The 16324-nt window shown below is 36.4% G+C and overlaps 1 protein-coding gene across 2 annotated transcripts in view; it reads left to right on the top strand.

Annotated features, from left to right (window-relative positions):
- Positions 1–16324, top strand: part of LOC111141537 (ESF1 nucleolar pre-rRNA processing protein homolog) — a 62100-nt gene that overhangs the window by 29072 nt on the left and 16704 nt on the right. The window lies entirely within an intron of this gene.

Below are 16324 nucleotides of genomic sequence, written 5' to 3'. Positions count from 1 at the left end.
GTATTCTTTCTGGTAGGCAGCCCAGTTTCAAACATTTTAATTTTCAGACATCTCAAAACCTGTTTACCGTTTACTTTTGGCTATATCAATATTTCCATTTATTGTCAAGGTATCCACCTTATGGGTATATTTGAAATATATTTGAAATACATTCACAAAAAATTTTTTTGGTAAGATTTTAAAGTAACAGGTTGTTTAAATTTTGAGTTGCATGGAGAGAGGAGAGCATTAAATAGAAAACCTGAATTTCAAAATAAGCTAAAGAATTTGCAGTATGCTTTGTATTTTGATGATGGTATAGAATTGAGTTTACAGTGCACTCTCGAATCTTGTACATAGCTGGGAAGTGGCTAGAACTTTAAAACTTAGGTGTGTGCTCCTTCCTTGAACCATCTAGTTCATAGGTTGACTATAAGGGTTTTGTAAGGTAATAAGCTGAAACTTTTTACTGTGCAAAAAAGATTTCTTTTGAATCATTTGTGGAATGTGTAATGAAAACGAAAAGCAGCCAGGGTTATCTGAAAACATTGCTAGCACATTTTCTCCATAGAGTTGGCAGTAAATGTCTCCAAATTTCCTGGATTATTTTAAAATTTATTTTCTCTCTTAATAATATTAAGACTTAATTTAAAAGAGCTTTCCAAAAAAAAAAAAAGATCCAATGCAAAAATTTAGGATATTTTTATACCAGTCATAGTGTCTAGAAAGTGTAAAATTCCCATATGTTTTGAAGTTTCAGATTAATTGGTCTGCTGTCTTAGGATGGTTGCTAACATCTAGGATGATTTTTTTAATCAGTTCTTCCTTCTCTGCCCATACGTCACATCAGTTGTACCATTTGCATCTGTAGCCACTATTTCCAGACAGTAGTACTTTTTTTTCGCCTTTGCCATAGATTTATAATCTGCCTGAAGTCAGTTCAAGAAGAGTGAGCTTGTTTCATGTATTATTTTCCCACAGCCCACAGCTATGCTGATTTGTTTGAAGTTGTGAATTCTTTGGTCTTTAAAGCAGAACTTCTGTTTGAGGTTGTCCCACATCATCATTCTATATGCTAACTGCCTGACTAGCAAACCATCATTTTTCTCACACATGTTCCATAAGTTATTTTGACAGAATCCACTCCGACTACTTACTTTCAGCACTTTCATTATTCTTTTTTTCCAAAAACCTGAAAATCGTATGATCTGAAATTTACTACTTGAACACATTAATTTTTTTCCTGATTTTTTGTTGCAATAAAATATGTATACATTTATCATCCTAAGCATTTTGTTAAGTGTGCACAGTTCAGTGGTGTTAAGTATATTTATGTTGCTGTGCAACCGTTACCGCCATCATCTCCAGAACTGCTTTTCATCTTTGCAAAACTGAATCTATATCCATTAAACAGTAACTCTTCACTACCCCTTTCCCTTGCCCCTGGCAACCACCGTTCAACTTTCTGTATCTATGATTTTGACCACACTAAGTACCTTATAAGTGGAATCATACAATATTTATTTTTTTGTGATTGGCTTACTTCAGTTAGTGTAATGTCTTCAAGGTTCCTCCGTGTTGTAACATGTCAGAATTTCCGTCCTTTTTCAAATCTGAATAATACACACACCACATGTTGCTTATCCATTTATCCATTGATGGTCACTTGAGTTACTTTCATATTTTAACTATACATTACCTAACTATACATTATTACTTTTTCTACAAGCAGACATAATTGAGGGAGGGGTACCTGGGTGACTCAGTCGTTAAGCGTCTGCCTTCTCCTCAGGTCATGATCCCAGGGTCCTGGGATTGAGTCCCACATTGGCTCCCTGCTCAGTGGGAAGCCTACTTCTCCCTCTCCTACTCCTCCTGCTTGTGTTCCCTCTTTTGCTATCTTTCTCTCGCTATCAAATATATAAATAAAAGTCTTTAAAAATTATTTAAAAAAAACAACCAAGTGGACATAATTGAATAGACCCCCATTTTGAGTTCTCCTTTTTTAATTTCATTTCTCATACTTATTTTTACATGTTTCTAAATAATCTTTATAATCATTATGCCTGCATCACATTCCATTGTGTTTCTGATTTATAAATTATGGACTACTTCCCTGACATGTTTAGGCTGTTTCTAATGTTTTGCTGTGTGGATAACATAACCTTATATTGGATTTTCTTAGCGTAAATTCCTAACAGAACATCTTCGTGTCTCTTATCATATATCTTGAAATAGTTCTCTTAATTTATGGTGCTAACTGGGAAACATTTTTTAATTTATCAAGGTGCCTCAGAAAGCTGATAACAGGGGGGCCTGGGTGGCTCAGTTGGTTAGGTGTCCCACTCTCAGTATCAGCTCAGGTCATGATCTCAAGGTTCATGAGATTGAGCACTTCATTGGGCTCCATGCTCCTCATGGAGTCCGCTTGAAGATTTTCTCCCTCTGCTCCTCCCCCTGCTCCTGCATATGTATGTTCTTTCTGTCTCTCTCTCTTTCCCAAATAAATAAATTACAGATAATAGGTTTAAATTTTAAAAAAAGAAGAAGGGGGAACCTGAGTGACTCAATGGGTTAAAGCCTTTGCCTTCGGCTTGGGTCGTGATTCTAGGGTCCTGGGATCGAGCCCCGCATCTGGCTCTCTGCTCAGCAGGAAGCCTGCTTCCTCATCTCTCTCTGCCTACTTGTGATCTCTGTCTGTCAAATAAATAAATAAAATTTAAGAAAAAAAAAAAAGAAATGCTGGTAACATTTTACACAAAATCAAATCTAGCTTCTACAGTAGGTTCAAGTTTTGTAGCCACATAAAGGAAAGGGCATAAGTACTTTCTGCAGATCTTTGGTTTGATACAAAACTTAATCCCACTGGGAGACTATATGCCATATCCTTGTTTTCTGAAACATTTGCCAGCCTTTCTCAGTGCCCTTTTGGTTAGACCATTGTAGACAAATGTTCACTGACTATAATGCAATGATAATTTTCAGTTATGAGGTCCAAGATAAAGCCAGTAAAATGTCTGTGGCTTGAACTGGTGGCTAGGCAGGCCAAATCTGCCGACTTCACGTGGGAAGGACTCTGTGTTATTCATTTCACATTGATATTATTTTCCTGATGTAACATATTAGAGAAGGAGGTTGTAGGGATACTTTCCACCGTTAGAATAATCTTCATTGAGGGTGGGTGAGATAGCACTCATCAAATGAACTGTCAAGAGATAGATAGATCCTTAGCTTAACCTACTCACTCAGTAACATGGAAAACCTGTATCTGTAAAATTATTTGGCATAGCTTAGAAGAGCCTGATCCTATATATGCCAAAAGATGAGTGCCAATAATTTGACTTGGGTGAGTTCCCTTTGGTGTTTTGGTATAATATGCCTTAGTGGTAAGTTGGAGCATGTACTTTGAAAGCATATGCTTCCCTAAGAATTGGCTCGTGTAAAATAGGAAATTCTGTCTGCAAAGGACTTAACCAAGATTTTCCTAAACATTTCAGCTTAGATTGTCATAAAATACATTTCATTTTAGATTCCCATTGCTCCCTTCTGTAGAAGTATAAGGAGATTTTTAAATATTTTTAAAGCAGTTTATTTGGATGCATAATTTTGATTCAGAAGAATTACATTTTAAAATGCACATTAGGGGTGGGAGGAGACATTTGCACTTATCAGATGCCTGTGCTCTATCAGAAACTGCTCTGTGCTTTGCAAAAAATTTACATTAAATTCTTCAACAATTTTGTAAAGTGGTTACTAAGCCACTGTACAGAAGAAAAAACTGAAGCATAGATTTACTCAAGATCACACAACTAGGAGGGGCGCCTGGGTTGCTCAGTGGGTTAAAGTCTCTGCCTCCGGCTCAGGTCATGATCCCAGGGTCCTGGGATCGAGCCCCACATCGGGCTCTCTGCTCAGCAGAGAGCCTGCTTCCTCCTTTCTCTGCCTGCCTCTCTGTCTACTTGTGATCTCTGTCTGTCAAGTAAATAAATAAAATCTTAAAAAAAAAACAAAAACAAAAAGATCACACAACTAGGAGCTAGAAGAACTGTAATTCAAACCTTGATGTGTCTGACTTCTGTACCCGTTAAGAGTATTTTCCCTGGGTTACTAATTGAATTTGGGTCCAGTGTCCTCATTTAGTGCTTTTCTCAATCTGCATGTGTTTACTGTTGTGTGCACAAAGACACACAAAGACGTTCAGTGAGTTTTACTTGAGAATTTGGATAAATTTTATAAAAAAAAACTAAGCACTTAACAGGGACGGACCAGTATGTGCTATTACAGACTTCTCAGGGTGTGGGAACATTTTGGTCTCCAGCCAGTGTCACCTGTGTGACGGTGTCAGAGAGAGCTGTCTTGGGACTAATAAGCTGTTCTGGAGGTTAACAAACAAACAGAAAAGGCAAGACATTTTGCCAGTGTTGAACACTGCAGGCTTCTGGGGTAGTACATGTTAATAGTTGGTATTCTAAGATTCTATCTTGGGACCTAAGACTGCTTGGCTTGTTACAGATTTCCTCAGTAGATTCTGTCACCAGAGAATCCCAAAGAATAGAAATAGTGCTTACTTATAAGACAAGCTGTGGAAATATTAAAGTCCTAAGTTTTAATGTTACTTTCATTCTATATTACTCTCATTCTGTAATTTTTTTAATGTTGCAATAGAGGACATTGCCCATGAATTAACTCTGAGTTAATTACGAATACTGGAAAAGTTGAAAAAGTAAACCTTGAATGATAGTCAGTCAGGGATTCCCAACCAATATGTTGATCCCGTTAGCCCTTAGCCCAACCAGAACCCTTCGGGTGATTTCCTTCTCTGGTTGCCTCCTCCATTTACTCCAGTGTCCTATATAAATCTTATCATTTTTTTATCTACCAAAATAGGAAGAAGGTTGGCAGTCTACTGCTCTCCTAATAGTTATTTATGACATCTTAAAGTAGTCAGAATGTATAGTTTACTTACATATAACTCCAGTAAATGTGGAAGAAAATAGAAAAATCTAGCTTGAGAAGTTGTTAAATACTGAAATGCTAGGGAGGTTGATATATTTTTCATTTCCTTTTATTCTTATAAAGTTTTTTTCTTTAATTGACTTAGAAATTCCATTTTGGTTGGATCCCAGCCTCAAATTGTCCTTACATATTAATAGCTTCTGTGGTCAGAAACTCTTCCAGGGAAGAAAACAAACTTAGTTTCAAGCCACCAATTTATAGGTGGATTTTTCAATACAGTGTATAGATTGGGACCTGCTTACAGTGAAATTTGGAATAGCATTAATAGTTTACTGTGATTATTAAAAGAGGATAGAGGGCTTGCTGTCAGAAAATCTGGGTTCAAGTATTTATTATTTGGATGGGGAGAAATGAGAAAAGGCAGGTGAAAGCCATTTTTGCACACAGTTGTCAAAGAGTAAGCACTGTTTTTTTTTTTTTTTTAATGCTTTACTGTGGGGGGGGTAGACAACAAAAGATTAAAAAAGGCAAAAACAGTGAGTTACACAGTTTAAAGAAAAATAATAAAATGAACACCTGTATACTCAGCTTAAGAAAGAACTTTACCAATGTCTGTAGTCACCTATGAGACTCCCCAGTTACACTCTCTCCCTTTCTCTACTAGAGAAAGTTTAAACTATATTTCATGTTAATCATTCTCTTTTTCTATATAATCATTTTACCACATATACATATATCCCTAAACAGTTTTGTTAATTTTGATCATTATAAAAAGTATCTTCTCTATATTCTTCTGCTGCTTGTTTTTTGTTACTAACATTCTATTTTTGAAAGTTATCCGTATCAGTATGTAAGGATATGTTCTATTAATTTTCACTATTAGACAGAATTCCATTTTAGATATTTCAAGTCTGCTCTATTGTAGTTATTATAGTATTGCTGTTACAATGTCTTCGTGAATATTCTTGGGACTTCTCACCTAGGAATATATAGAGAGAATGTCTTGGATATGTGTAGAGTTTGTTGGTTGTGGAGCCTGCTCACGGAGTTACATTTACTAGGTTATGCTGAATTGTTTTCCCAGGGGCCTGTACCATTTTAACCAGTGGTGTGAGTTCCCAAAGCTCTTTATCCTTATCATTAATAGATATTATCAGGCTTTTCAGTTTCTGCTAGTTGAATATGTAGGTAATGGTATCTCATTATGGTTTTAATTGTGTGTTATTCTTAAATATTTGTTGAGTTCCTGCTATGTGTGCCAGACTCTTTTCTCTGGAGACAGAACACTGAACGGACCTTTATGGGGACCTACGTTGTAGTGTGGGGGAGAAAGAGGAAAAAGGGAATGAAACAAATAGGTAAAATAACCAGATGGTGATTCAGGGCTGTGAAAACAAAAGGATAAAGCCTGGATGAGGAGTAGGAAGTTCAGGGATGAGAGTAGGTAGCTATTTCAATAGGTCAGGAAAAGCTTCATTGAGAAAGTGACATTTGCACAAAGACATAATAGAAAGGACAATACATACTAGTTGTTATCCTGCGGAAGAGCATTTCTGGCAGAGGAAACAAATGCACAAATCTTGACGGTGGAGCATTCCTGATTTGTCCGAGAGCATTTAAGAAGCAGTAGTGGCTGAAGCAGAATGGGCCAGGGAATGGACTGTACTAGAAGATGAGGGCAGAGAGGTAGCCAAATCACAGAGGCTTTTGAGACCTCTGAATGGACGTTAGCTTTTACTGTAAATGAAATGAGAAGTGGAAGGATATGACCTGACTTAAGTTAAAGACTTGCTCAAGCATTTGCCTAATTACTAATAAGGAAGAACATTTCTTATTTCCTTATCTGTGAAATACCTGTTTAGTCTTTTGACCATTTTTATGTAGTATTCTTTGTTTTAGTGGTTCATAGAAGTTCTTCAGGTATTCTGGACTGGTGTCTATCAGTCATATATTTTACAAATATGTTCTTTTTACTCGTTTTACTCTTTATAATATCATCTGAAGAACAAACATGGTGTAGTCAACTTCATTAAACTTGTTCCTTTATTCTTTTGTACCTTTGGTTCATATAATTAAATTAATTATAATCCTTGGATTAGGACACTCATTATTGGTCCAGCTTGGCCTTTTTATTTATTTTTAGTAATTAATAAGTGAACCCACAACAAAAGCTAGAACCATACAGTAGCTTACATTTATCCTTTTGGTCTCCCTTACTTCTATATGCCTGTTATAACCATGATTCAGATTTCAGTATTCACTCCATTGTATATATTTTCATCTCATTTATAAGTTTTCCTAAAAAGCGTGAGTGCATGAAAAGGAATAAGGTGTACTGATGTATGCTACAAAGTGGATGAACCTTGAATTTTCATGCTAAGTAAAGGAAGTCAATTACAAAAGACCAAGTATTTTATATGAAATATCCAGAGTAAGAAAATCTATAGAGAAAGTAGATTGTTGGTTGCTGGGGAGAGAGATAAGAGTGTCTTTTTGAGGAAATACAAATGTTCTAAAATTGACTAGTGATGGTTGCACATACTTGGTGACTATATTAAAAACTATTAAATTGTATAAATTAAAGCTGTTAACTTTGTTCACATTGGGGAAACAGGTGTGGGTTTTAGATACTTTAAAAATCTTTGGAGACTGATTTTTTTTTCACTCAACATTATATTGCTAAGATATATCTGTATTTTGTGTAACTGTAGCTCATTCATTTGAGTGTATATACCACAGTGTATATTCATTCTCCTGTTGGATATGCATCTGGGATGTTCTTTACTATGATGAGTCATGCTGTTATGAACATCTCTGTGCATCTTATGGTAGGTGTTTAAGTTTTTCTGGGTATTTATCAAGGAGTATAATTGCTGGGTCATAGGGTATGTGAATGTTCAACTTTACAAGATGAAATACTTAATTTTTTTTTTTTAAGATTTTAGTTATTTATTTGTCAGAGAGAGAGAGAATACACAAGCAGACAGAGTGGCAGGCAGAGGTAGAGAGAGAAACAGGCTCCCCACTGAGCAAGGAGCCTGATATGGGACTCGATCCCAGGACCCTAGGATCATGACCTGAGCCGAAGGCAGCGGCTCAACCCACTGAGCCACTCAGACGTCCCAAAATACTTAATTCTTTTGTGTTGGTATTAGTTACACTCCTGCCAGCAGTGCTTGATTTGCGTTTTTCTTTTCACTAATGTAATTGAGTATCTCTTCATATATGTATTGGCCATATGTTTCCTCCTCAGTGAAATACTCATAAATGTCTTTTGGCTATTTTTCTGTTATATTGTTTATGCTTTTTATGCTGACTTTTAGGAGTTCTTTATTTATCTTTGATACTAGTCCTTTGTCTTTTATAGGATAGTAAATATCTTCTATATGAAATTGTACCCCACCCCAACCCTTGCCACACATACTCTCTTGGATGTTTATCTGATGAATACAAGTTCTTGATTTTAATATTGTTAAACCAATCTTTTCTTCTATAATTAGTGATTTTTTTTAAAGATTTTATTTATTTTATTTGACACAGGGAGAGAGAGAGCGAGCAGTAGCACAAGCAGGGAGAGTGCCATAGGGAGAGGGAGAAGCAGACTCCCCACAGAGGAGGAAGCCTGATGTGGGGCTCAGTCCCAGGACCCTGGGATCGTGACCTGAGCCAAAGGCAGATGCTTAACTGACTGAGCCACCCAGGTGCCCTATAATTAGTGATTTCTGTGTTTCATGTACAAAATCCTTTTCAATACAGATAAGACTGACATTCATCTTTATTTTCTACTGAAGGTAGAAAGTTTTAATGTTTTCGACATTGAAGTCCTTGATTCATTAGGAGTTGATTTTTTTATATGATATAAGGTAGACATCCAATTTCATCTTCTTCTACTTGGACTTTTTTATCCTGTTCCATTTATTGAATAATCTCTCACTTTAATAATCTGACATGTCACCTCTGTCATGTACCAGAGTTTCAAAACTGCATGATCTGTTGCTTGGCTTTCTGTTTTATTAGTTAGTCTGTCTATCCCTGGACCTGTACCATACTTCTTAAACTGGATAAAAGAGCACTAATGACCGTCAAAAATACCCCACCCCCTCCCAGAACAATTGGTTGAGGGCTCTTTGAAGAAAACAAGCTCCAACAACAACAAACCATTTGCAAGTGCTGTAGTTGCAGTATCTTCTGGGAAGAGCTGAGTTTCAGTTAGAGCAAGAAGATGAAGAAAATGTTCAGAGATACAATAATTGAGTTTTTACTGATAAGGCACTATGAATTCTGGAGAATTTAGTGGTAGAGAGTTGGAGGGGAAAAGAAATAGTGGCAGTAGAGTGGATGTGTAGTTAACCTCTGAGGATAAAAACATGGGAGATTAGGAGGAACCTGGTGATTAGGGCTTTTTGTGGTAACCGAAATGAATATGGATAAAAGCCACAGAGTTTGTTTCTTGTAGGTGTAAGGCAGATTTTGGTGGTGAGGCTTGAGTGTTGAGGATTAGGGAGGGAAAGGTATCTTCTGTTACCGTGAATGCACCGAGCTAATCACCGTCTTTAACCCCTTTCTGGGGACAGGCAAATTTACTGTGAGCTCACAAGGGTCCCCCTTGACTCCTATTGGCAGTTACAGATGAGGAAACCAGTATAACTAAAGAACACACTTGCCTTGCTCCACAGTGCTGGTTTTTTGTCCCCAGATTTTAAAATACTTTAATGTGTTGGAGTTTCATTATGGTTTATCTAGGTCATACTCTTGCTTGGTAGCTTCAATCTTATGTAGAGGTAATTGGATACCCAGAATCTTAAAGATTAGTACCTTTCATCAGTTTTAAAAACTTGTGTCATTTTCTCTTAAAATATTACCTTTTCCTCATGTTCTCTCTTTTTGCCTTCTGGAAATTCTGTTTGATATATGTGGTACCTTCTCATTCTATATCTCATAACTGACGTGTTCCATACCTTTCAGCCTATGTATTATGCTATGTAATTTCTTAAATATGTCTTTCAGTTCATTAATTTTTTCTTTAATTCTTACAGGCTGTTGTTTAACTTGGCTGCTGACTTTATTATTTCAATTATATGTTTTATTTGAGGAAGTTTTTTTTTTCTTTTCCAAATCTGTCTCATACTTTTGATGATTTTATCTTTTAATTTTCTCTCTCTTTTTTTTAATGTGCTGATTTTTTATTCTGTATCTGATCATTCCAAAATCTTTAGTCTTTATAGACCTGGCTCTTGTATTTTGTTTCTCCTTTCTCTGGTTCGTATTGAATTTTTTTGGTGATCTCATTGTTCTTGGATCTTTTTTCACCTATGGGAATTCTCAGAGGCCTGGGTCAAAAGTACTTCTTTAGAGAGTGCTTGAGAGAGTATTTGCCAGATGCCTAAGGGCACTTCCAATCCAAGACCAATTGAAACCAAATTTTTGCTTTGGGGTATTTGGGGCCACACAGTGTGAATTCTAGCCACAAACCCATGGATTTGTGGGCTTGTGGTTATAAATTCTCTAGGGGGGAAAACATGTTTTTACTTCCCTTGTTCTGCTTAAAGCCGAAGCCCAGAAAGGCAAGTATTCTAAGTTTTTGGAGGAAGGGCAGCACCACTGAAGTCACTCTTAAGGATCCTGGCTTCATGGTAGTGGTATCAGTGGGACTTTCCACCATAATCAGGCTCCAAACTTTGTCTCCTGTCTTCCTTGGCTAGCAGCCCATTAAAATCCAAGATCCATCCTGGACCCTAGTGGAATAGGGTATGTCCCCAAGGGAAAGTCCTTGGCTTCTGAGCTAGTTTAACAGTTCTGATTGAGTTTTCTTATTGTGACTAGACTCCAGAAAATCCCCTTTGTTTCCTTACATCTTAGCCATTTGCCGAAAAGTTTTATATTTACTTTCTACCTTGTCTGTAAACATTAATGTGTAAAAAATAACAGTAGAAAAGGCAGTTCGTCATTCCTCTTTGCCATAAATTAAATAGCTGAATGGCTTCACCAAACTCAGCCAGAATTTTACTCTGTTATTATTAGGACAGGTTGTTATTATGTACATTGTGATTACAAACTATCTGAAAAGCAAACAAAAATAAAATACAAATAATTACAAACAAATACAGAAAACAGTAGCTCCCTAAATGAGGCCCAAATGTCAGCTAAAGAACATTCAATTCTAAGAAGCAGGGACACCTTGGTTCACAGTAAACTGAAAATATTTACAAATGGAAGGTATCACTCTAAAGGAGGGTAAAAGGAGATTTAGAAGAGGTTAGAGTATAAGCTCAAATTCAAGACAAATGTGAAACAGTTGCTACCCACTGAAATAACTTTTAGATAATCAGCAACAGCAAAAAGCATTAACATTTATTCATTCAGTACAGACTTGAGAGGTATCTTCTATGGATACCTGATTGAACGTTTTGGGAGATAACAAATTAAATGTTATGTGAGAAACCATTTCTAGTCTAAGTAGCTTGCATATGTCCTCTTATCATTATCTTTATTAAAGATGTCTGTGTTGTTTCCATATAGTAGGCATAATAGTATACTAACAGTATTAAGTGAATAAGAAGAACATTTTTGGTTTTGGCTGACTGGTAATTTTTACTATTTACTGTTGTTCCCCAAACTAGTTGTTATTTTACTTCTTTAATTTCATGAATTGTTGCCTTTGTGCATAAGGTTGGCAACAAATTTGACTTGTTTATCCTTTCATTTGTCAACAGGCATTTACTAGGCTAGGCCCTCCACTAGCCACCGGGATGAATCTCAGTGGGACTGGTAGGGAGACAGGCTATGAATGGCCTCTCCCCTCATGGAGCTTGCAAGCTAATAAAGGAGATAGCTATTAAGAATAATTTTAAAAATCACCCAAATTATGAAGTTACAGCTGTGATACAGGTACAGGATAAAAATATAGTACTATAAGAATTTGAAAGGGACTTACAGAAGTTAAAATAAGAAAGAATGGACCAAATTCTGAACATGTTCTGAACAATTTCTTGTTCCAAACAAGTCTTGAACCAAGTTCAAAACATTTCAAATCTTCATCTTTCTCATTATAAAGATGGATAGTATGACTTAACCAGTATGCTTTGAGGATATCCTAAGTACATAATCACTTGATTACCGTAGAGGGGAAAAAATGCCACTGGTGAAGATCGCCATTACTCACAGGGAACAAATATTCCTGTGACCTCTATTATATAAGTAAATGTGTTCTTCCCTCTCCCCACACCATTGAGGATAACTGGCCAGTTTGAAAGGGTGCCTTTGATGTCAGTGTTCTTAGAACATGGTTGGTGGTTTTCCTTTAAAACCCTTATACCCAGAGTGAATTCCAAGTTGGGAGTTCCTTGCAGTGGTGGTGGTGGTGGTAGTTACATTTTAAAAGCTGCTTTTGGAATTGAGTGTTACACTGTTTGATTTAAACATACAACCATAAATAAAGATAGAGCCGTAAGTGTTCATGTTCTCAGTGGATCCTAAGTCCTCATTTAAGTAAAAGTGCTAGTTTCAGCTTATATCAGAAATCTTAAAACATGCATTTTGTTTTTATAAACAAAACCAACTACAGTACCTAGTTGAGTTAATTTAAGTTATTCATGTCCTACCTGTTGAAGACTTTCCAAATATTTCATATTAGTAAGGTCAGGGGAAATGTACTTTTGTTTTAGTGGATTTTGAAAGCATATTTAAAGTATTTTTGTACATATGCAAATTGCCAAAATAATTCTGAATGGATTCTGCTTAAATTATTGTCATAATTGAGTCATCTGTGTTCATGGTTGGCTTTGAAAGAGCTTTCTACTCCTTATTTGTAGGATTATTGATGTTATTTTTAACTAATTCGGCAGTCTTTGGCTATACACTTAAAATTTTTAAAAACAAATTTGTGCAAAACTAAAAACAGCTATAATGAAGTTGTTTTTTAGTCACATAGTGGCTGCTCTCAAATGAGGCTGAAACTGTCTGAAGAATGTTCTTGTGCATATGCCAAGAGACTTCTGGAATGGACATATTTTTAAGAACCAGAACATAAACAACTGTGATCTGTGGCAAGAGGTTTAAATGACCTCATGATGACAATGAGAACAAAGCATTTTTAAGTTATCATGGTGTTGTGTTAATTCACTGCAATGTGTTTGTCATTCTACTTAATACACATTTGGTATGTTTAAGTGAGAGCCAGGCAAAAAATTTCAGACTGTATTTAACTGAAGGTAACTATTTCTTTGTTGTTATAAACAAGCTAAACACCAAAAATTTATATTTTCTGAGAATAATATTTCATGAATTATTCTAGAGCTGTAGGTCTGTTAAGCACGCGCGGGAGCATACACACACACACACACACACACACACACACACACACACACACCGCACTTTGAGATGAAGGCCATTTGTATTTATATCTTAAATTTGATTCATTTTCTGTTGGAGAGTATGTTCCAAACTTGCAAGATCAAACAGTTGGCTTGAAATAAGAATTCTTCAAGACAGATCAATTGTTTATTAAGTACTTACTATGTGTCTGGCACTATGTAGAATATCATGGAATACAAAAGAAGGTGACTTTAGCTGCCTTTGTTTTAGTTGGGAGAAAACTTGAAAGTGAAAGACATTATATAATCAAGTACCAAATAAAATTACACATAATTTATATGATGCAAATAATGAAATAGTCTTTTCTTTTTCAGAAGTGACTTCTAATCGTTGTCTAGAACAGTGGTTCTCAACTAGGGGTGATTGGTTCCCAAGAGGACATTTGCAATATCTGGAGACATTTTGTTTTGTTTTGTTTTTATGACTGGGGCTGTTGGCATCTAGTGGATAGTGAAGAGATACTGATAAACCCCTTACAATGTACAGGATAACTCCTCACAACAAAGGATTATTTGGTACAAAATGACAACAGTTCTGATATGAAGAACTGTGCTGCAGAATCTACAAATGTCAGTGCTAATGAGTTTTCCAGTTTTGGGAGCTGGCCTCCCATTTTCATGTAGTCTTCTGCTGCCTCTGAGACCCTGAGACCCTAAGTCCTTACATAGAAATGAGCATGGAGTATCCATAAGTCCCTGAACACTGTATGCAAGTTTTTCCGGTACTACAGTGTTTCAGGGAGAGATTCTGTATCTTTTATCAAATTCTCAAGGTATCTATGTTTCCCAAAAAGATTAAGACACATCAAAGCAGGGGCGCCTGGGTAGTGGCTTAGTGGGTTAGGCCTCTGCCTTCGGCTCAGGTCGTGATCTCAGGGTCCTGGGATCAAGCCCCACATGGGGCTTTCTGCTCAGCAGGGAGTCTGCTTCCTCTCCCCTCCCCCCGCCTACTTGTGGTCTCTCTAAATAAATAAAATCTTTAAAAAAAAAAAGACACATCAAAGCAGTGTCCTAGTTACCTGAGACAATGATACAGAACTTTCCTTAGCATCATAGTAAGTTTCAAGGATCAAAATTAAACAAAGAATACTTTTTGGTGAAAAAAAAATGTTTAAACACATTAATTTAGTATTTTGGAGTAATAAAATCTTAATGTTTGAGGAAATTATACTAGAATACCTTAAAGATTATTTAAACATCATATCCTTCTAATAATATAGTACTGTGCATGTAGAATTGCACTGGATTGGTTGTATGCTAGCCCATAGGCATAATATATAAACCTATTATTTTGTGATTTCAAGTCAACTTCTTTTGTCAGGATTTGCTGCTTTCTCCCATGGATCCCAGTTTACATTTCCTAAATGCTGTATATCTGTTGATTCAAAGGTCTGGACATCGTTTTATACTGTTCACATTTCTCTTAAAAACAGTTTAGTAAAGAGAACTGTATTTTTCTCATAAGAAACATCTTTGAATTGAGAGTTGTGTTTCTGATTTAGCATTCAGTAAGTCAGAGATCTTACCAGCAGCGCATCATAAAAACAAATCTACATAACCTTGAGTATGCAGATAATTTAATACTTTTCTAAGTCATAGAAATTTGAAGATTAAGTCTTGGCCTAAAAGCCAAGGAAGGGACCTTAGAGAACATCTATTCCAGCTGTTTCAGGCTGTTCTTTGAGGCACAAGACTCAAAACACTACTTCTAGTTGTTACATATTTGGAGTTCTACCAAATATTTTCTTTGAGTGGGTGGGGGGAGGTGTATGTGGGTGGGAGGGTTACATTTCTGATCTGGACCAAACTCCTTTTGCAGATAAGGAACCTGAGGCCCAAAGCTTTTGACTGTATTCATTCACTTTATTTTTTTTAAGATTTTATTTATTTATTTATTTGACAGAAACACAGCGAGAGGGAACACAAGCGGGGGAGTGGGAGAGGGAGCCTGATGTCAGGCTTGATCACAGGACCCTGGGATCATGAACTGAACTGAAGGCAGATGCTTAACGACTGAGCCGCCCAGGCCCCTCTATTCATTCACTTTATACATTTCTTTATTCTGGGTCAAATCAGCATTTTAGATGTATCTGGTCATAGTATAGAGGATAACCAGGCAATTATAGTCATGTGGCTTCCTCACTGCATGTTCTTAGCAAGTTGCTGAATACTCTTTGTCTCAGTATACTCATCAGGAAGAAAAGGAATTGTTATATCCTTAGGATTGCTTTCATCTTAGAATTTAGAGTATTATCTGGGAAGATGATCTGGATTGACCATGTCTCTCTTAAAAAACATTTTGAGGGGCACCTGGGTGGCTCAGTGGGTTAAGCCTCTGCCTTTGGCTCAGATCATGATCTCAGGGTCCTGGGATCAAGCCTCGCATTGGGCTCTCTGCTCAACAGAGAGCCTGCTTCCCCCTCTCTCTCTTTCTGCCTCTCTGCTTACTTGTGATCTCTCTATGTCAAATAAATAAATAAAACCTTTTTAAAAAAAAACATTTTGAATCATTCCATTAAGTATTATTTTTCTGAAATGAATATTATGTCATATAAATAGTGAAGCTTCCTCCTCCCCAAACCAAATGTAATGTCCAAAAAATACTACAAAATAAAACAAACGTCTTTATTATCAAAGGTAACAACACAGTAATCACATTTCCTTTATTTTGGCAGTAGTGAGGGTCTTCAAGGACTAATAGGTCAGCCTCAGGGCTTTTTCTTTCTCACTGTCATCCAGTCCAGTTATTTCATAAGCCACCTAGAAACATGAATTAGGAACTGTAGAATATAAGAAATAAGGACCTTTAAAGATGAAATACAAGAACAGATAACGTTGAAAGAGGTAAACCATAAAAGTGGGATCTGACCTTGGTGGTCCTTTGATCATAAGGATGTATCTTACAGAGTACTTGAGACATGAGAATTCTTTTCTCTGGGGGTGCTCAACAAGGATTGCCTTATTAATCAATTTTTGTTAGTCCCCTGTAGTTTCCAGGGAATACAGTCTTTTATTTG

This window comes from Enhydra lutris, unplaced genomic scaffold (assembly GCF_002288905.1).
Source record: "Enhydra lutris kenyoni isolate GAN:26980312 unplaced genomic scaffold, ASM228890v2 scaffoldscaffold6, whole genome shotgun sequence".
Classification (NCBI taxonomy): Eukaryota; Metazoa; Chordata; class Mammalia; order Carnivora; family Mustelidae; genus Enhydra; species Enhydra lutris.
The sequence above is the reverse complement of the archived record's forward strand: the minus strand, read 5'-3'. Positions and strand labels throughout refer to the sequence as shown.